The sequence below is a fragment of the Falco naumanni genome, chromosome 9 (assembly GCF_017639655.2).
Source record: "Falco naumanni isolate bFalNau1 chromosome 9, bFalNau1.pat, whole genome shotgun sequence".
NCBI lineage: Eukaryota > Metazoa > Chordata > Aves > Falconiformes > Falconidae > Falco > Falco naumanni.
Window position 1 is genome coordinate 2,736,753 of NC_054062.1, and position 22,007 is coordinate 2,758,759.

General features: G+C 46.9%; 1 long non-coding RNA gene across 1 annotated transcript in view; it reads right to left on the reverse strand.

Moving 5' to 3' along the window:
• Nucleotides 1-9,270: 9,270 nt before the first annotated feature.
• Nucleotides 9,271-22,007, reverse strand: part of LOC121093994 — a 34,002-nt gene continuing 21,265 nt past the window's right edge. The window contains exons 3-4 of the long non-coding RNA XR_005829700.1: nucleotides 19,681-19,684; nucleotides 9,271-13,706 (exon numbers count right to left, since the gene is read on the reverse strand). This is a non-coding gene — a long non-coding RNA (uncharacterized LOC121093994). The remainder of the gene's footprint in view (nucleotides 13,707-19,680; nucleotides 19,685-22,007) is intronic.

Sequence of the window (22,007 nt, forward strand, 5' to 3'; positions counted from 1 at the left end):
ACATCAGATGTCACAAGGGGTGTCATCCTTGTGACAATACCTGGATGATTTTAAACCAAAAGATTTCTACACACATTGCAGGGGGTGGCAAATCATCCTCTGGCTGCTGGAAACCAACACACAGGAAAAGGAAGATGTGTCCAAGTCAGAAAAAGAAGCCCTGGGAGAACTTTGGTTCCCTGGTAACGCTTGACCTCCTCCCTCATGCTGCTTGGTGTGCTAGTTTTAAGAGCCCTGCATCAATCTGGGGCACAGGGCAAGTGATGCCATTTAAGAAGTCCTCAGATCCCTGGAAATCCCCCAGCCCTACCAGCAGGGCTGAAGATTTGCTGCCTTCCAGGCTTGGAGGAGGACAGACGAGGTCTGTGGGGTGTCACCCAACATCACAGTTTGCCTGGAAGATGTCAGACCAGGTCCAGTCTCCGTCAGGAGGTTTCTCACACAGCATCTCCACAGCAAAGTTGGTACAAGAGGCCCTCAGCCAGTCCTCATCCCTGATTTACCACCCTCCTCAATTATGTCAATGTGTTTATTTATGGGGCTATGCTATAAAACAGGAATTGGTTTAGCTGACCTGGATTAAAAATCTTTATCTCAAGCTAGATGAAAAACTTTCACAAACTCCGCTTCCCCCTACAACACACATGAAAAGGGGTGAGCAGATGAGCAGGGATATTTCAGACACCAATAAATTGTACCAGATTTTGCTGTCCCTTTGCTATCAAGTGAGGAGATGGGTTTTCCAGAAAATCTGTCTCAGGGGGTTTAAATATTAAGATCGTATCTGCAAATGTGAACTCAGGCTTGCTGATTGCATTCATCTGCATTTCTGAGTAATGTTTTTTGGACAGAGAAATGCCCCTTCTTCTACAGACCTGAACTTCAGCAGCTAATGCCCTACAACAATGTTGTGCACCTTTTCACTTTAGTTACTTAAACTAAATTGCATCTTATCCCTGGCAAATTTAAAAGGTAGTCGGCAGACCCTCCAAAGAAGAGCCATGATAGAATTCAATTTGTGTCGACTCCAATGTGGCAAAGATTTACAGCTGTGCTCGATCCGACACAATGCACTTTATTCTTTTTATAGCACGGCCTGAATGCAATAGTGTAACAGCCACGTTAGAGGGAGTCAAGCAGAAGCTAAAGAACAGGAAGGGATTTTATAGGTACAATAAGATTTATGAAGAGAGATGTTTCTCTGGAGCGGGAAGCAAGGGAATTTCCAAAAGCAGCAGAATATCTCTGCTCTTCCGCAGATGCTTTTAACAGTGAGAGGAGTCTACCGTATCCTTGAGGTTTTTTATCATAAAATAGAAAGAAACACAAAGTGGCATTGTGTTCCCATGACTCAATGGCACAGGAGGTGTCCAGGGGTTCAGGCAACTTCATACGCCCTAATTCTCCATGCCACACACTGTGCTTTCGTGGGGTACAACTGCCTGCTAACTTCAGGGATGCTGAGGAGAAAGACTTCAGGTCTAGAAGGGTATGGTGGGAAACCGGGGCCACAGCTGAATTTGGGAGACCATACAATGCGAACATTGCTGCTCCCCTTAATGGTCCCATCAGAAGATTAGTGCCTAGGGGTTGTGGGAAGTGACTGACCACAGAGACTGGTTGTCACCTTAGTTATTAATGTGAATTAGTAGAAGAGGAAAACAACAGCCAAGCGTGCCTTCTCTTTCAGGGCACCACAACACAGCAAAAAGTGATTTTTGCATCCAATGCATAAACTGTTATTTTAACTGCAGTTAAATCCTCACTGTACTGCAGACAAAGCCTGTGCGATGTCTGGGATGTCATAGCACTTCTTGCATGTCACTTAGTTCCCTGTAAAGTCAAGATGCTGATATTCACCTGTGAAATCCACAAAGCATTTGGAGACTCTCAGATGTGAAGCTATGTGGGGTAATGGATCTCTGCTAACAACTGTATGCAAGAGCTGCTCTTCTGCTCCACAAGGCAGAGAAGCCTTGTAGGACCTCCATTGCAGTAGGTCAGCAGAATACCCACAGAGCCACAACTGGTTCAAAATGTACAGTTCTGAAGTCACAGGCAACTCCTAGCTAGCAAGGTATCTTTCAAGGTCCCCTAGATACCTCTGAGGTTCCCAGACTGATCATGTGCCCCCTGAGCTGGTACAGACCCCTTGGGGTGTCTCAGTGGCAGAAGATGTTGCACTGCTGTTAATTCCTTACTGCCATCCTCCTTCCACAGCTGCCAGAGCCGCAGCTCCGTTAGCTCCAGCCTCGATTAATTGGAAGATCTCCCACTGATTCCTGATTAGCTGCTTTTGATTAGGGTTTAATGACTCCACTCGCCCCCTAATTCACAGGGACGAGCTTCGAAATGCCTGTGAACTGCTCAAACAGAATTACATTCTCTCCCACCCTGGAGCCACCACTTAAGCACTGTATACACCAGCCCTGTTCCTCCTGACCCCATAACCTGCTGCCCCCAGCCCCCCTCCTCTCTGCAGCATCAGGCAAGCCAGCAGCCAGGGATGCCAAACGGTGACTTCTGAGGGCTAGGGAAGGAGCTGAAGCGAAGTGCAAACACAGGGATGGTTATTTCAAAGACACCTTGGCACTCAGGTAATCCATAAAATTCAGTATTTTGAGTGTGGTTTAGCCACATAGCTAAAGCATGCCTGGAGAACTCAGGCTAGAATCAGTTATGGACCCTTGGGTGATTATTCTAATGCATAATGGGATGTTCAGGGATGGCCAAGACAGACCTATATGGGACTTGAGCTGTTCAAGGAGTGCAGGAACTGGTGTGATCTGGCCCTCGGTGGGGAACAGCAGTGGTGCTGCACGTTGGAGCTGGACATCTCTTTTCTAACTGGTGTGTTAATTTCAGGTGTGTTACTCAGGATCCAGGGCTGAGTAAAAGTCTCAATATCTGCATAGTCTTGAATCCTGGAAAGTTTTGGCTTGTGCTCCCTCTGACTCCATTCTCTTTCCTCCTCCATCCCAAAACTCCTGTTCAATGCCTGAAGAAGGAGAGTAGGCAGAGGTGAGGGACTTTGCCCTGGCAAAGCATAGAGGTAAACCCAAACACCGCAGGGCAGACTCGTCCAGCCATGCTACTGGGAGCTCTGATACCCACTCTGCTCCTGGGGACCAGCATTTGCATTGCAGCTTGACCTTGGCAGCTAAGCCGAAGGTCGTGTCATGCTGCCTGTCTGCCTTGTCCCCAGCCAAAGAGGGTGTAAACACTGGTTTCAGAGGCTGGCTTGCCTTTTGAAGATCTGAAAGTGCATTTATCTTCCCGAGACATGCATTAATCTATTAACTACCAGTGAAGATAAGGGGATGAAAAGAGGCTTGGGGGGGAGGGAAAAAAATAAATAAAATAAAATAAATAAAACCCAATAAAACGAAACAAAATGAAATAAAATAAAGGAGCCGTTTTCATCAGCAAGAAGAGGTTCATGGGCTCTTTCACAGTGCCTTAGGCACACTATCCCGTCACACAGCTGCCTTATCACAGCTCTCCTCTGCACCAGCCTCACCCTGACCGTGTGAGGTGACAGCTCACCAAGTGTCTGGGTCCCCTCGCTGTGCCCCAAGCCCCACAGCTGAGCTCTGTAATCGCCACATCTCAGTGACAAGGCAAAAAAATAACTCAACTCCCAGCAAGACAAATCCAACGCAGATTGTTGATTTTCTCTGCAGGCTGTTTTGACTCTGTGCCTGGGAAGAGCCAGGCAAGGCCAGAGCTTGGAGCTTTGCAGAAACAGCCCCTCGGTGCTTTATAGTTGGACCTCGGGTCCTGCTGTGGGAGGCAGAGGTAGTTAATGAAAAATATGCCTGGGTTATAATCCCAGCTACGCTGAGCAGATCACCTCCTTGCTCCAAGCCTCAGTTTCCCCAGGTGGAAGAGAAGAAAATGAATATCCTCCTTCCAGCTCAAGCAAGTCAGAGGTAAAGGACCTTTTGGGCTTTGTTTTGAATGATTCACTGCAGTCTGCTCCCATGCTGGCCCCCCCTGCTGAATTGCCTGCCCTTGGTGGCAGAAGCCTTGTGGGTTCAGGTACTGAAGGGTTGCTAGCAAAGAGAAAAAAAGGGCACAAAAAAGACTTTTTTTGGAGGAAGGCACACTACAACCGATAGGAGGGGAAGAGGGACCAGCTGCCCCACTAACCTGGGGGGAGAGAGCCCCACAGATGTTCTGAAGCGAGAAGGAAGGTGGGCTCCTCCACCGTGCAGTGCAGTGGTGACTCCATCAGCAAGACGACCTGGGGAGAGCTGTTTTGGGAGGTGCCTTTTCCCTCCGCTACATCACACTGGACTCGGGGTAACGCCACCACCTTCACAGCTGAGGTGGTGAAGCACAGCCAGGCACCGCCAGCCAAACCTGGCCCTGGGCTGCTGGGCTGCTCATCTCCACCACAGCTGAAGGTGAAGGAGAAATTAGGGAAAGGGAGGGTGGGGGAGAAACGCCGCAGAACTAATAAAGGGCTTTGAAGGAGATGGGGAATTGAGTCAGGTTCACATTAAAGGGCAAGGAAATGAATGCCGAGATGAAGGCGCCTGCAATTTCAAATGTATCAAGCCGATAAATAAATAAAGTTAAAAGAATGACTTTCAATTACATTTGAAAGAGAAAAATAGGGAGAGCTGGGGGGAACGACAGAAAAACTGCTGGCAAACCCAGATGCTCTCGAGCACCACATTTGTCTGGCGGGATGCTCCTCTCGCCTGCCCGCCAGAGCCCAGGCCAGCCATCAGCAACGGCAGGGCTGTGGGTCCCAAGAAGATCAAATGAACGTGTTTTTAATGCCTCAATTAAGGTTCATTCTGTTCAGCTTTAAAAAGCAATTTAGCCCTGCTAAGCTGTACCAGGTCAGAAGCAGGGATAGATGGCAAGTCTCATTTGAAAGCCAAACACATATGTTCCCATCATTAACGGTCCCTTCCCATTAATGAGAATAATATTGTTGGCTTATAATGTTGCTTTCATTTAACGACTGGAGAAGAATGAAATGCTTTCCTTCAATTTTGGTCTGGTGCCAGAAGCTGCCTGTAAAATCCAGATAAGAGTTCTCAGCACAAACTTCTGATAAGGGTATTAACAGGTAAACTTTAAACTTTGGAGAAGTAGGAGGTGAGGAGGAGAGGGAAAGCATTTGTGATCCCTTTGCTGGTGTCAGCTTGCCAGGCTGAATCTCATCAGACCCAGCTGCCACGCTCCCTGGATCCTCATCCCTATTATCTGTCTATACTGGGAAATTACCTTTTTCCATAGCTGAAGCTATGGCATCATCTCCTTAAGGATCCTTCTTTTTCCTCTCCTATTTTCTTACCTCCCCAGAGACCAGCCTCCACACTATTCCTAGCATAGCTCTTCTCTTAAATGGAAACTAATTCCCCATCAAAACCTCTGGGGTTCTTTCATCCCTTTTTTTTATCTTAAATCACTTCGCCTAGATCATCCACAAACTCAACCAGAGCTAAAAGAATTTACTGACTCCAGATACAGCTGTCCCTTGCAGACACTGTGATGAAGAGTACCTGCAATGGTCAGGGTGAAACACCGGGATGAAATGCCCTCTGGGGAAAGAGTTTTTCACCCTAATTGTCCACTTTCCCAGGGCTCAAGATCATGAAAAGCTGAAGCTGATCCACCAGATTTGGGAAATTCTGGGACACCTGAAACTTGGAAGAAGATAATAATATAGGAATGAGTCAGTTCCTACTAGCAGTTCAAGCTATACATCCAGAGGACGCTTGGTTTAGAAGTGATAAATTTCATTCATCTTTGGCCACCATTTGGCTGGACAGGTTAACTTCAAGGATATTTATTCCAGCTCTCCTCTACAGCTAAATACTCATTCCGCTCCTGGAGAACCTATACCCAAGGGAGATTACGTGAACAGCCCATGATCATGGAGCAAGTTAAGGTCAGAAGAAAAGCAAAGATTAGAGCATCAAGTCATCTCTCTGTCTAGCACTGAATCCCTGGAGTGGCTCCTAGCAAAGTCACTCTGTGCTTAAGACTTAAAAATAAAGTGGTGATACAATCAGCTGGTAAGCAAAAAAATAAAAAAACATATGATTTTGCCTATACATCCCCATTACCTTCCATTGTTGAAAAGGTGAGTAAGGCACAGGAACAGAATGACTCCTCACTCAAGCACCAGGGTTTAGCAAAGTGCTCCTTCCTTCTTCCAAATACTGGCATTTTCCATTGGTAGCTGCAGCCTGAGCCACACAAACCAGCCTTGTGAACGCAAGGGCAAAATCCAGACAGCTCAAATAGAAATATCAGAGTTTTTCAGAAGCTAAAAGGAATTTTATTCGTTTACCCAATATTGCTGTTTCTGGACTTTTATATCCTGAGAGGGAAGACCAAAATAACATGTCAAGGGCCATTCACAATAAATTTCCTGCTATCACCGGAGCAGTCAGCCTGGGAATCCCACAGGTTTTGTATGATCAGCAGCACTAATTCACCCATATCTCAGTTTTAGGACCGATTAGGACCTCCAAGTGCTTAAAGTTTGGGAAAGGCTGAAATCCTTGTCACCTGTGGATATGGCTTTTTAAAACTTATATTCTCCTTTTTGAACCCTAGTCTAATATCACCCCAAAATTTCTGTCCTCTGCACCGCCATCATCATGCATGCCTGTCCCAAGAAACTCACTGTTTCTGGAAGAGGAAGAGCTGGGCAGGAATATCTTGTTAAGACTTCTATTACAGTTTGGAAAAGGCTGATTAATCTCAATTGAAATACTTCGAAGAAAGAGAGCCAATTTGATGAATTCCTTCTATCAGGAAAAAAAATTGAGACTAAGACAACCTGTTTTAAGTTTTTATTCAAAGTCATTTTGTTGTGAAATTTAAGCTGATTATAATAAAAACATTTTTTTTAAAAATGAAAAAGAGGTCACACATGAAACACTTTGATATCATCAAAATGAGGCATTGCAGGCAATTTTTTTTTTTATTTTTTGTCAGCTCATGAAAGTCTTAGTGATTTTGACTTTTCATCCAGGACAAGGAATTTTAAGCCTCTATGTCTCTTTTTGGGATGAGAAATCATTTATTACTCATTTCTAATAGAAAAACAGAACCAGCCTTTCAGTTTCTAGTTCTGCTTTGAACTGAGACTGAGAGTTAACTAGACTGATCCGAAGTTGTTAAAAACCAAGAGAAAAGCTTTCATATTTCAGACTTCAATCTTTCTCTGCTCCCAGCGGCCAAAGAAAATGCCATTAGCCTTGGAGGTACTTTTGGTAAATAAAGAAAAGGGGAAAAAGAAAAAAGAAAAAAAAGATGAGATAATAGTCGTTATCCTTTATTTTTCTCTCATATATATATATTATAAACCATTTTCTCCAAGGCGTGAAAGTGTCTCACTTCAGCCCACAGAGTCAAGGGAGCCCGAGTTTTCAAAGTCACATTTTGAAAGGGATGTGTGGCTTTACAGCCCAGCTCAGGCGTCCTTTGCTAATACGGGGCAGTTCACATGGGCTCGTGCAAATGCGGGCTCCCTGCAGAGATCCCTTTAGCTCTTCTTATTAGGATTGTGCCAGAGTCTGAAGGAAAACAGCACAACTCTGCCTGGTTGGAAATCTCAGACACTATTTGCACATCAATACCCAGAAGAAGGGGACAAATGCTTGCTTGTCAGATCTCCCAGGCTTTGAGTTTCTTGCTACTTAGCTATTTATTTGAAAGAATTTGCAAGGGGGAATTGTTCCAGGGAGACGGGTAGATCCCAGGGTCATCACTGCTGTCCTTCACTGAAGGCATCAGGGATTTGAGGGACTCACTTTTGCTTTTATAGAGCCAGAGCTGCTGCTGGTATTTTTCCTCATAGCTTTGCTGTCCACACCACGGTGACAGAACTGGGAGCTCTGCAGAAGCTGCTGTTGTATGAAAGCTTATTTGGGAAAAGGCTATTTTGGGAAGCATTGCCTGTAAGCGAAGTCATGTGAGGAGTCCTCATTTGGGTCTCTAAATTTCTTGTGGGTAGGCGAATCAATGCACACAGAAAAAGCTGGCCTTTCACTTTGTACTTTGCTGTCTCCCTGCCCCAAGTTGGGGCTGGTTACAGCTTCTCTGTGAAGATTTCTTTAACCTAGTCCCTTATTGCAAGAGGGGTCCCTTTGCTTCCAAACTGGTACCAGCTAAACCCAGAGAAAATAAACTAACAACAAAATAACCCCAAAACCAGCAACAAAACCATGGCATGAATGAGCAGCCAGGCTAGACTATTAGAAAATGCTCTTTTTATTTCAATTGTGTCCCCAAAGGATCAACCTTAAGACCAGCACTGCAAGGTCATGACTCCAACAGACCTGAAAATGACTGCTTCCAACACGGCAATTTCCACTCCATCTCTGTGTTCCTCCCTGTGAGCAAACTGAAACTTCAACCTATTCCATGAGACTACTTGGACACTCACATGATTTGGGGTGACCATGTCTCAGCTTTCTTCAGGACTGACTGTCCTAGTAGATAAGACAGACTTTCCCCAGTCACACGTGGGCTCCCATCTCAGTAACAGCTATGTCTAGGATCCCTCTCCTGGAGGAATGGTCACAGGCACCTAAAGTGACTTGAGGCAGCAGTGATACGGGAACGAGCATGTGCTCTGCTGGAAAGTGACCTTTGCTACACGGATGCTCCATTACCCGTCCAGGAGAAGCCCTTGTCTGCATGTCAAGAGAAGATCATAGTCACCCCACTTTGTGCCATGGTGCACGGAGGAAAGGAGAGGGTGTCGAGATCTGCATGCTGTGATGGAGGAGCTCTGTGAAACAGCACCACAAGTGAAACATAACAAGATCGTTTGAATGCTTCCAAATAAATGGCTCCCAGAGTGAGGCGTCTGCTTCTGGCTCTCCCTGCTGGGTTCCTTAGAATGCTGGCAACACAGTATTCAGATTTGAAGTCACTGGGAGTTTTGCAACCAAGTTGCCTACAGTCTGGGATTTCACCCTTTCCGAGAAACTATTTGCAATAGCCAGCCATTGCAGCGGGGAGGGGAGCGTGAGGGAGGAGGGGAACCACAGCTCGCACTTGCTCAGCGGAGCAGGAAGGCAGTTAACAGCCAGTATGGCTGTTTTGTCGATTAAAAAGCAGATACATTTTCAGTGAGCTGCCTCCAGAAACCAGCACTGGCAGTGCCACCAGAATCCATTTTGGGTGGAAGAAGCAACACAGTTATGCTTCTCTTCTGAACAGAAATATGCAGAAGAAGCATCTCATGAAAAGCACAACAATGCTATGTTTATTAGCAAAAAAAAACCCAAAAAAACCAAAAAACCAAAAAAACACACCGATAAGCTTATTATTACCATTATGGCAAAGGTTCCACTGAAATTTAGGCTAGGCTCTGTGGTGGATGCCGTCTGCATTCCAGAAAACATTCCCAAACCCCAAGGACTCATCTGCATGCTGGGTCTAGTAAGGTGACCATGGTCACTTGAGACATCAGTGGCAGAGACATGATGGCATGATGGCTCTGTCCCACTCCAGCCATGCACAAATTGCATCCACTTCTTTGGTTTTCCTGCTGTGGAGTGCAAGCCTTGATAGTAGAGCTGCTGCACAACACTGCTGATTTTGAGCCCTCGGGGACTCATAGCCCCTTTCATGAATAAAGACAGCTGAGCGCAGCTCCGGCGCTCGCAATGCTCCCGCACTGCAGTGCTCGGGTGGCATTTCTGCAGATATTTACAGTTGCACTCCTAGGGAGTCTAATAGTCCCATCTGGAAACATCAGAGCTCAGATGGGGCTAGAAGTGGTTGTGGCAATTCCAAGCAGCAGGAGATGGATGTATGGGGCTTCATAAAAGTCATTGCAAGGATATGACACAGACAGTCCTCATCTCCCCTTGCATCAGAAGCAGGGAGAGGACACAGCATGGCTCCTGAAAGAGCCGGCAAGCACGGAGTGCCTGCACTGTGCCTGGGGGGCATAGTTTGTGCGGGCTTTCCCTGCACTTGTGGCATGTCTGCTGTGTGCAGGGCACCCCAGGCAGTGCACCTGATCTTCCTGAGTCCCTCCAAGGGTCCTAGACTGGAAATGGTCTTCTTTTTCCAGGCATGTTCAGCTTTAGGGAACAGGCTCAGAAATCCCTAATGAAACAGTATGATAGAGGCATCGCCAGGCTTGGCTGCCTGCTGCTGGTGCCAGGGGAAGGGGGGTGCTCCGGGTTCCCTGAGGGCTTTGGATTGTGCTGTCAGCCTTTGGGAGGGGCACAGGAACGGGATGGCAATACCCCAACCACTCCTAATCTCCTTGCTAAGGTCAGGTTGCTCCCAGCCATTGCTGAGGCTCAGGGTGACCCTTGCTGCATTGATCAAGTATTTCACATCCCTGTCAAGTGAAAAGTTCTCTGTCAGCAGCCTCCCCCATGATCTCCAGGTGTACTTGCATAAACATGCAGCTTTACATCCTCGTTATGCACAAGTGGATACCTCTAGGCACATTAAGAGTCTTGACTGTTTAACTCCACCAGCCCAGTTCCACTGAGAGCCACAGCTCAGCCCTTCACTCTCAACATCACACTGTATCTGGAGCGCATAACTGTCACTGGAAACCACATGTGTATACCATAGCCCAGAAATGGCTTCTTTTCGTATAACCAGCCAGATCTCACCTTGCCTGTGATATGCCAGACCAGGTCAACCCTCCAGTCATCCTCTGAGGAGGCAGGACAACTATCATGCACCATTTGCAAGGTTTTGCTGGCATGGGTGGAAAAAGGGAAAGCAAACTCATTGCAGAATGACAGGTATCTTAAGATGCAGGTTTCATCATCTCTGTCAGAAAGCGTCTAGTCCTTGCTGCTGTGCAAAGAACCATCAAAGTTGTGAGTGGCTTTGTCAGCACGCTTTTGCATAAAAGAACACAGCAACTTGTAAAGTGGGTCTGTTCCCCAGGGCTGGTCACGGTCACTCACAGCTCCCAGTGCTGCAGGACAAGCTTAGGCTTTTTGTGGTTCCAGGAGTACCACAAGACAGGTTGGAGCTGAAAATTTCTACCACCCTCCCATGGCTTTATTTTGTTTTGCAATTAGGCCAACCCAGAGGCAAATTACGATAAATAAAAGGAAAGGAGATGAAGGTGGCCTTTGCTTTTCAGCAAAGTATATGATAAGGAGCACCCTGGTGTGCCTGCTTAGGAGAAAGAAGCAGCTGTGGTTCCCAGTGAGAAAATTGTAAATGTTCATTTAGGATAAGACAGCCAAGCAAAGCACTGCCTAAATAGACTCCAAGTAGCCACTACTCCACCATGCTCCCCCAGAAAGCCAGCTTGTTCTGGGGCCTTTTCCATGTGCTTTCAGACAGTGCAGGAGCTAGGGCCACCAACATGCAGGTTGGAGGACCAGGACTCTGCCTGCCATCCCTCCTGCAGTGCTTCACTTTCCCCATCCTCCTGTTAATGGGCAAAGATATGGTGAAGGTGAATGCAGTATCATTCACAAATCATTGGAGGGAAGGACTTAGGGCAAATATAATGTAAAAAAAAAAAAAAAAAATCAAGCACAGAAATAGTATTTTTATGAGCAAAACAAAAAATTCCATGCTACTTTGAGCAGCAATATGGAGCTGGGCAGGAGCTGGCGCAGTGGGTCAGTGTTTGGGATGCAGTACCAGGGCTGAGAACCCAGCAGCAACCTGCCCTGGCAAGAGCAGATAGATCAGAGCTCCTGCAGGTGGAAAGTCACTGGAGTAGGGGACTAACAGCCAAGGGAAACAGCCTGGTGGTGTGGCCCATGTGGACAGAAGTGCTAGACTCTTACAACTCATCTGCATTGCAAAAGGCTGTCAGGACAGCAGTGTTGATAACTTTGTCTAGTAGGGACACAAAATGAGGTAAAAAAGTGCTCCTTTGGGTGAAATACATGATACATTATCTTTCCTCTGTCTGGCACTGGTGCAAGGAATAAAGGGGTCTTTCTTTCCTACCAGCTATTAGTGCTGGTTCTTGCCTTCCCCCATCCCCACAGTCCAGCACCCCCAGCCCATTCCAGAGCTGCCAGGACAGCTGTTCCTTGCCCCTCTTGCCAGCCCCAAGCATCCTTAGCAGGAGGAGCTGGACGCATCCAAGACCAGTTGTGCCAGGAAGCAGCTTTGTGCTTGGACAGTGAACTTAAGACACTTGGAAATCTTCTTTTTCTGTCACCCAAAGCACTCAGCTGGAAAGTGATGCAGATTTTGTGACAGCAAAGAACAGGGTAGGGAGAGCCAGTCCCTGCTAGCAGAGCCAAATCGCCAGTATCAGGAGGCGGTTTCCTCCCTTCCAACACCACCTTTGCTCACCAGGCTGTACCAGAAGCAAACAGGGGCAATTCCACAGGGAAACCCACAGCCCCACGCTGCCTTTAGTCAGTCTGGATAGGATTTGGAACTCGTGGGTTTTGCTGTTTCTTGACGAAAAATTAAAAAAAAAAAAAAAAAAAGTGGCAGCAAATTGGAGGGGCTGCAGGAAAAGGAGATAAAGATGATTAAAGGTTTAGAAGGATTGACCTATGAGGAAAGATTAAAGGAACTAATTATGTACAGCTCAGATAAAGGATGAGTAAAGAGGTGATTTAATAACGACCTGCAAACACTCAGGAAGGTGCCAACAGTAAGGAAGGGGGAGGAATTGTTTAGAGTCCTTCACTGAGGAACAACACTAGTGATGGAATGAAAGGGGAAGGTGACATGGGACATTGGCACAATGCAGACAAAACCAGAGATTTCTTTGAGGAGCAGCAAGTCAGTTAGGAGCACAAATCATCTGGAACTCTCTGGCTTTCCATCCTTAAGTGACGGAAGAATGCAGTTCTGAGGTGTCCAGGTGCTTAAAGGTGCAGGGAAGTGCTTTAATAGGATTTTCAGATGCATCTGAGCAGGTTAGGCAACAGATTTCAGTGGGAGTTCAGCACTTTAATAGTTCCATCACTTCCATCAGTTGCTTGCTTACATCTTTGCACAAAACATCTTGAAGGTCTGGCTCTAGGACTCATCATAAATCCCCCAGCAGAAGATTAGAATGGATTCCAAGCTGCTGGAGCCCTGTAAAAGTGGACAAGCTGATGTGCAGGAGGACGTTTTGTAGGAAACCATCTTGCCTTGTCAGGGCATTGTGCATTGATCTGCACAGTCAATTTGAAAGTCAATGAGATTTAGACTCCCAGGCCCATTAAAATAAAAATTTAAAAATGCCTTTGGCACTTAAACACCTTGGTCAGTTAGATAGGTTTTTGCTGCAGAGTGACTGTGGGTTATCAGTGCTCAAGGAGAACACAGACACAGTGAAAATGCCTCCCCAAAGCAGCATGTTCTCCCGTGCGCTTCACTTGGGAGTGTCACCATGTCTCCAGAGAAACATGTCCCATATTTCTCTGTGCTGCAACTAAGTCACCCATTGTTTTCCTGGTGACAGGGGACACTCTTCCCCAGTAAGTGATAGGAGTAATCAACTGGATGGAGGAGAGGTGGGAAGACATTAGAAGGAGGAACAGCATGACAGTGAACTGAAAGTCTGCTGGCTGCTGGGATGAAAGCCCCACCAGACTTCCCAGCTACGAGCACTATGGAACTGTAGGGAGGAAACGCAAGTGTGGACTTAGAAGAGGATTACTGACCTGAAAGCTGTCTTCCCACAGCCCATTGCAGACGTTACTCAAGAGTTCAAGACCAATCTGCTCTCCAGGGAGCTCAACCAACAATGCCTACGTGGTGGGGCTCTCCAGTGTCATGCATGGAGATTCACCGTTGTGCCCAAGGCTACCTACTTGGCTTACTGCACCTACCCAACCTCTCAGACATCAAGGTCTCAGAGGAGGTTACTACATCCCACCATAGACCCTCCAGCTTGTCAGTGGGAACTCTAACCATGCACTGTAGATGGTCACGGTCACACCTCTATCCCAAACCCAGAAGCACAAAATTTGTGAAATGCACTTGCTTTCTCATTGTTCCTGAATACACATGAAAACATTTTAATAAAAAGAAAAAAAAGAAAGCCAGATTTGCCAAAGTGTAAGCTTACCCAATATCCAGCCATTTGACTGTCACAGCTATTGCAGCTGCAAGTTTAGATTCTGTATGAGAATTTTGAAGACAGTAATAATAGAAGGCAAGGGGAGAGGAGAGAGGTTGTGACTTGTTCTTGTTATCGCCCTGAAGCGTTTTTCAGGGCAAATATTCTGGAGACAGTTTTCATTAAACCACAAACTTGTCAATTTAGCCTAAAATATATATGTGTATTTTCAAGTAATTGCTTAAAACAGGGAGATATTTGAAAGACTGGTTTAACCCTTTTGCAGCACTTGAGTCCACTTGAAATGGTATGAAAGAGGAAAGTTAAATACAAAGATAAATGCATAAATGGCCAGAGTTGCTATGGAAATGTAAGAGGATGGAAATTGAAAGTCAATAGAGGACTAACTTACTGTTCAATTTTAAAAATAGTCTTTCTATACAGAAATGGAACATTTTTCAAATCTCTGTTGGCCTGTATTATACAAAATGGGAAGTGGTTTTGTGGCTGGGTACATCTATTTAATGCTGCATCCTCAATCTGCAAACTGCATGGTCAATGGGACATACTAAGTGGGACCTTTTTCTCAAGTTAATGATAATCACAGCTACAGAGCCATGAAAAGCACAGGTATGTGGGTCAAACTCTGTGGGATATAATGACAAATAATTTTTAGGCAGTTTAGGTCCCATCTGTTTATTTTTTTTACACAGTTTCCCAAGGAAATAAGGCTTAGCTGATGGGGCTAGCTGGGCCACAGGCACTGCATAATAGTTTCGTAAAGCCACTGGCCTGCAATCAGATTTGATGGAAGAAGAGACATGTCAGAGGAATTACGTTGTAACAAGCTTTATAAGGGAGGATATACTCAAATTAGCACTTCTTCCCATCACCCTTCCACCTCCCATCCCACTCCCAGGACGTGATATGAGCTCACCCACTCCATCAGACACCAGAGAACCCACATGGGAGACAACTGTAGGAAACCAAGTTTTGTAGGTTCCACTGCTTGCAAAGCGACTTGTTTTATTAAGATAAATGTAATACACTTCCCTGGTTCCATTTGGAGAGGGAGAGCGAATTATGTTTGTACAGCGCAAAACTTCATCCATGAGCAGCATATCAAGTGGAAAGGGGGCTTTGCTTCAAGCCATCCGCACTTATGCGCCCTATTGCCAGGCACTACTGGGGCTTGTTGGTAGATTTATTCACCTACAAAGTATCCAGTGCCGTTTTGGCATTGGCAGCCCAAAATTCATGGCTTATTGTGTCCCACATCCCAAGATCCCAAGGGCATGATTCTTTTATCCCCTTGGTCTTCTCTGCCCGTTTGCAGAGGTTTTCCCTACCTCTTTACTCTGTGGTGCTCAGAAGCTGCAGGCAACTGACCCGACACGCAGCTCTGAGGAGGAGAGCAGAGCATCCCTGGGACACGCTCCTGCCCACCTTTCCCATGAAATGAACCGCTGCACCCCTTTCATGTGTCTGGGCATGCTTTCAAAACACTCAAGTCTCACACAACAAATTTCCTACAGCTGGAGGCATCTCACTGATTTAGGTACGGCAAAGCTAAAAAAAATTAACAGACGCAGATGCTGAAATTCAGCTTTCCAGTGGGAAGAGCTGGCACAAGCTTCACACTTGGCAAAATCATTCTGCCACTTCCTCTTTTCTGAGATACTTTCCCCAAGACTAGCTCCATACTTTTCTGCAAGGGGTTTAAAAGAAATCCACGGCACCAGCAGGATTCTCACCAGCCCCATCTCCCAGCCCGTTAGAAAAAGGCCTTTAAAAATAGTTACATGCTGCTGGGTGGGATTTTCTTCCACAGGTGCTGTGCAATATAGAGTGAGATGAGATTCTAATCATAGCTGCTTCACAGAGGGAAGGGTTCAGAGTTTAGCTGTGTGGCAGCAGCCTCATTTTCACAGCAATATCGTTATATTCTCTGGGTGTCAGGGGGACACATATTGCTGTCATTTCCCCACGCTGTGTTTGGATATCAGATGCAAAGAGCAGCATCGAAGCATGCATCTATCACCACTCCATCACACTAAGCCAGTGGAGAGCAGCCCGTCTGGTGGCCTGGCGCATCTGCTCTGAGCTCAGCTCTGATGGCGGCCAAGGAGCTCTCGGCCAGCTTGACCCACGGAGGAGAGGCTCCCTGTCCTGGTGGGTGCCCTCCCCTCCAGCTAGAGGGGTGGGGAGAGAGGGCTCCCCATCCGAACAGAGGCTGGGCACAGAAACAGGAGCTCAAGGCTGCATTTCCCCAACACATAAACATCTGACAGCGCTCTGCACTCCCCACTGAGGACTGTCTCTTCCCCACCACAGCCCCATGCTCATGAAAAATTCACCACATCATAAGACAAATGGCTTTCCTCAAAATTAGTCAAAACCACCAGATTTTCTTACAGTTAAGTTGCCATCACCCTGCTCAAGGTGTACAACCTGCGTGGCATGTGAGGTCTGGTTTTCTCTAGCTGGCTATCTCGCCAGGGTGCCAGCAGACGCTTCTGCTGCATGGGCTGTGCACTTTCTGCCAGGTCCCTTCACAAAAGAGCTGTCAGTCCCCAGGAGGAGGTCCCTGCCAGAGCCTCAGCATCTGGATCTCTTCAATGGAGCAGACTGGTAGCCTCAAGACTGGGAGGGATTTCTGACAAGGTCTCCCAACATAGTCCAGCAAACATGTTTACCATCTGCTAAAGTTCACATGACTGAAATGCATGTGGGAATTGCATCACCACCACGCAGCACAGACAATAATACCTTCTCCTTTAATTTTCCTCTTTCTTTGGCACTATCTCTGCTGAGCTATGCCCACTGCCTTCTGTCAGCTCATACAATTAGGGCTGTAGTAGGTCTGTGCTAGTGCTGACTTCCCCATCACTGTGTTTTCAGAAGTTTGAGTCTAGCCACTTACAATGTCCTGGAGGGACACAAGGCATCACCAGCTTATTTACAGTTAAAGATATTTTCTAAATAGAGGTGCAAGCCCAAAACACCACTCCAAGGACTCTCACTGCCATGAACAAATCCAGGGAAAGCTCAAGAAAGGATGCACTTTGGCTCAGCATTTATCTCCTTTGGTTGTTTTCTCTGTTGTTCCTTCCTCTGCAATATATCGTTCCTTCCTAAGCCCCAGATTTTATAAGGATGTTTCATTTTTAGCCTTTTGCTGCAATATTAAAGCAACTAGTCCCTACGTTTTGCTTTAAGGACATGAAATCCACTGCAATCAGCCTGGGTGCACTCAATGCAACAGCCTGGCATGACTTAGGGAAGGATGTGAGCTTTTAGGGATGCCTGGCCCCACTCCGGGTCAACCCTGAACTGGTTAGTTGGGTACCCAACCTGGGGCAAGTCTCTAGCCAGCAGCTGTCCTGGGGCCCTGGCAAATCCACCCAGGTTAATATGTGCCTGCTCACTGGGGATCCTACAGAAAAGTCTGATAAAATCACGGGGAGAGAAGTGACATTCACCACTTGGACTGGAGCAGCCACCAACCCATCCCTGAGGGGAAGTTTTCAGAAACAGAGATTACCACTACACAGCTATACCTTCATGTCACCCACACCATATCCACAGCCAGAAAACCATAGATGACAGCAAAGTCACCACAGCGTGACCAGTTTGTGGTAACTTACCCTCAAAGGCACACTTCCACATACACAGATGTTTCATCAGATGTGTGACAGGGCTGGCAAACTTGTCTCAGAGCTGTTCTGTGGTTACCGGCAGCAAAGCTATTAAACCCCCTTTGCACCCCCATATGCATTCATTTCATGTGTTTAATCCTGACAGCCCTAGTAAATTCTTCCTGAAAAGAAAAGAAAACCCTTGTTTCCTCTCCCCTTGAGCTACTGCTTCTTGTTAAATGTCATTAAAAGCAGAACCCACAACAACATCAGTCCTTGCTGAAGGTTAGAACCACCTTGACTGTAATCCTGGTGTGGCACTGGATGTTAAAAAGGCAAAAACAAAAGCAAAAAAACAGATACTTCCTTCCACTTCTCTGTCAGCTTCACTTTGCATCAAAATCTCCTTTGTATGTCACTCAGTTATTAAAGTTGTGGATTGCGGCTCAGAGTGTGTGTGTGTGAACGTGTGCATGTGTGTATGCCTGCGTCTCAAAAACTGGGTCACCCAGAGAGTGCTCCGTGAAAACTCATCCCTGACAAATCCAGGCTGGAAAGACTCAAAGATACTCCTTATAATGTTTCTTTTCCTCCCATCATGCTTTGAATGGAGCAAATAATAGTGCTTTCTGCTGTATTTTTGTATCTTTTATTCAGCAGCTTCCCGAGGTAAATAACCTCCAGCAGGCAAATCTAAGGGGATGCTCCTATCTTGCCTGTGTCTACTCTCACTGAAGTCATGATATACTTTGCTTTCATAAGGTTCTTTATAAAACATTCCCTTTATTCCAAGAGAAGCAGCTATCAAGGAGGGCAAGCAACTCCCCAGATTTGACTCAGGCTCCAATCCCAGCATCTTGTCATCCTCCTCTCCCCCTCACAGCCCCAGGGATGCTGGCAGGGCACCTCCACAGCACTTAGGGGATCTCCGCGGGCATGTCCCCTGTCAGAGCACAGAGCTGCTTTCCAGCCATGGCATTTTTAGCAAACAGGCACCCTTTATTTCCATCAAGGCTCTGAATAACACCACCCAGGCAGTTTCTGTCTGAGGCTGAGGGGCAAACCCTGTCACCCACCTGCTCTCAGTGGGGCAGTGAGAGGTGGGGGGAAACTGGCTGAAGGCAGAGCAGGGCTGGCCCAGCTTAGCACTGGGTGAGACCATGGGCTGCTAGAGCACGCAAGCAGCAGGGAACTGAAACTTGCTGACACTGTGCAGGTCAGAAAGGCATGGGCCACAGTCACGGGAGGAGCAGAAAGCAGGAACACTGTGAGTTTCCTTATTAACATCTTATTCTAATACTTACAGCATCAATGAAGGAGTGGCAGAAAGAAATACCTCAGCAGGGAGGATTTTACTGCTAAGGCAGAATTGCAAAGAGGGTCCTGGGGGCCAAATACTGCTTTTTGCTGTGCTACTGTCAGTGCACTTATTTCCCTTAAAAAAAGCAAAACTTAAGTAACCACTAGCCAGGACCAGTGACAGGAAAGGGGTTGGAAGGATCTGACTTCAGACACACATTTGCTGGCCTGGGGAGAGCTGTAGAGATGGATTTCAGAATCCCAAGATGGGGGAAATGGAGTTAAGGAACAGAAAGTACAGTTTTCATGGGCGCTGATCTGTGGTCCAGCTACCTCTTAGTGATTCACTCCAGTAAATCACAGTGTGTGGGTCGCAATCCCCATTTTACCAACAGAGAAAACGAGACAGGGCATCTATCATCTAAGGGGGCTCAGCAGCATCCAAAGCCAGGCAGGGATGGCAGGGTGCTCTTCTGAGCGGATTACACTGATCAGAAAAGAAAACAGAGAGATTACACCCCAGGATCAGGGGTGGGGACACAGGCTCCCAGCAGATCCATCACTGAGACAGAGCCTGTGAGAGAGAAAAGAACGACTTCCAGGCATCCCCTTGTGAATCCTGCAGCGTGGGAGCTGAACCACTGCAGAGCATCCCAGCGCTGCCACATCGGGCAATTTGGGTTTGTTTCAGGTTACTGCGGAGAAGTGCTCACCCAGGGGCCTTTGGTGGATGTGTTAAACTGGACTGTCAGGCTGTAGGGAGGGGGGACAGGGCATAACAGTCTCCTCAAGCCCACTCCGTGTCCTCTGCCTAATGTATTCAGCAGTGAGTTTAAGGGATCTCAGGAGAATGAATTGTCAGAGCGTCTCAAGCAAGTGATGGCAGGGGAATTACTGCTAATCCTTCTTGCGGGACACAACACTCTAAAGGATTTAAAGACTTTTTTTAAAATGAGGAAAAAAAGGACAATCCTCCCTTCTTTCATACATTTGGGGCTGGTCGCTTGCTGCTGGCTGGGATCTGAAAGAAAGAAAAGGGAACCTTTGAGGAGAGGGAAAGGATGAGAGAGGGGGAGAAGAAAAGATAAAGACTGGAGATGAGATCTGGAGAAAAGCCTATCTTCCCCTCTCTGGGAGTGTAGGCTGCAATTAAATCTCTTTTGCCTGACAATACCCTATTGTTATTTGCATAGTGCTCAAGATGTGGCGATAAGGGAGGAAGGAGCTGCAGGCAGGGCACTTGCTCTCTTATCACCGGGCTGCGGCAGGGCTTGAACCCTCTGGCTGGAGGGACAGGGGCCGGAGCTCCAGGGCAGGGCGATCTTCCCCTCGGCTGAGGATCTGCCCCACCACCAGCAAGGAATGTTTTCTGAGCAGCTCTGGTGGGAGGATTTGGGGAGCGCGGGGGCCGTATGCCCTCTCCCTGCGACACATCTGATCTGTAGCCGTGGTCAAGGCTTTACTTCCTACACCTTGATGCTCCTCTTGGTGCACCACCTCAGCTGTGGTTCAGCAAAGGGTGCTGCTGAAGAAGAGGTACAGCAGGGTGCTGTGGGGTGCCTAAAGCCTTTTGGGAAGTGGGGCCCACGTTTTGCACATCAGTTCACAGCACAGACACCCTGTGTGAGAGGGGGGTCAGACAGGTATATGCTGTTGATGGGAGGGCTTAGATACATGAGTTAGATATGGGGAGGAGATGTCTGTTGCCTTGGGACTGTCTCCCCTCTTGTAATTTGTGTCCTGTAATTGAGAATGACTATAAGCAGAGTGAAGAATAACAAATTGTGACCTGGAAGATTTTTTGTATGGACTGATTCACTCCCTCTATATACTGGGTAGCCTTGGCAGGCATAAAGGGAAACTTGGACTACGCTGCTTTTGCCCTCTGGGGTTGTGGTCCTGCAGAGATGCTGAAGTACTTTCATGCCAGTCACCTGCCCCAGCTGGAGCCCCAAGGGCTGCCAAGCTCCACCGTGTCACCTGCAGAACAGTGCTGGTACCCATGCGATGCTCATTTCCATCCTTCCTATTCAGACTCGGGTCCAATACCTGCTCTGGAGCATGGGCCACGGGGGTACTGCAAGGACAGAAGACATATCAATATCATTGCTAAAGCTGGAGTGGCCCAAAGATGTAATTTGGGCAGCTGGTAAATACAGACATGCTTTCAGGTGCAGACATTTCATTTGCTAAAAGGGGAGGCTGTGGGGGAAAGCAATGCAAGGGAACGTGAAGGGAAGTGCCATTATGCCACAGGGCATCCAGTGACAGTAATAGCTAAAATCATGATTTTGCAGACTGAGGTAATAGAGAGCATTGTAGAATGGCTTTAAGGCTCTCCTAATGAATACATGAAGGTGTATATAACACACTTCAAGGCCAGAGTTTCATCTGTATTTAAATATATTTAAATGGTTGCTCAGTCCTTCTCTTCCACGTGGGTAGGAACAGGACTAATGGAGGTAGGTAACGTTAGCCCAGGTGGAGCTAGCTCCCAGGAACTGCCCATGCTGGGAAGACATGGAGAGGAACGTGCAAAGCATCATTCATTCTGGATGCCTCAAGATGATGTTTTGAGAGGGTGACCCAGGGTGTCCCAGCAAGGAAGCACCAGGGTGAGAAGTGCACATGTCCTGAATTGGGGCTCTCCACAGCAGGACTTGCTGAAAGAGCAGAATTACCTCCCTCTTCTCAGGAGTGATGGAAAACACACCACTGCTGCCTTAGTTGCTCTCTGAATAGGCACCAGCATGCAGAAACCCCATCTAACAGCAACTTCTCAGAGGTACTGATTTCAAAACCTTTTCTTGTCACCATTATGCAAAAAGGTAGCACTTATACACTCATCAGAAAACTTCTGCCTTCTAGTTGCTTTAGGCTGTTAGTGCGGGCAGCCCTGGGACCAAGTCACCGCCAGCAGCTGAGATTCACCCAGCTGCTAAATTGTGGCCACTTTCCCTGAGATCCTGCACCAATCTCTTTCCTATTCTTTTTAATCTTTTTTCTTGATTTTAAAGGCTTTTAACAGAACTGTCCTCAATTATGCAATGTTTCTCTCTCTGTGCTTG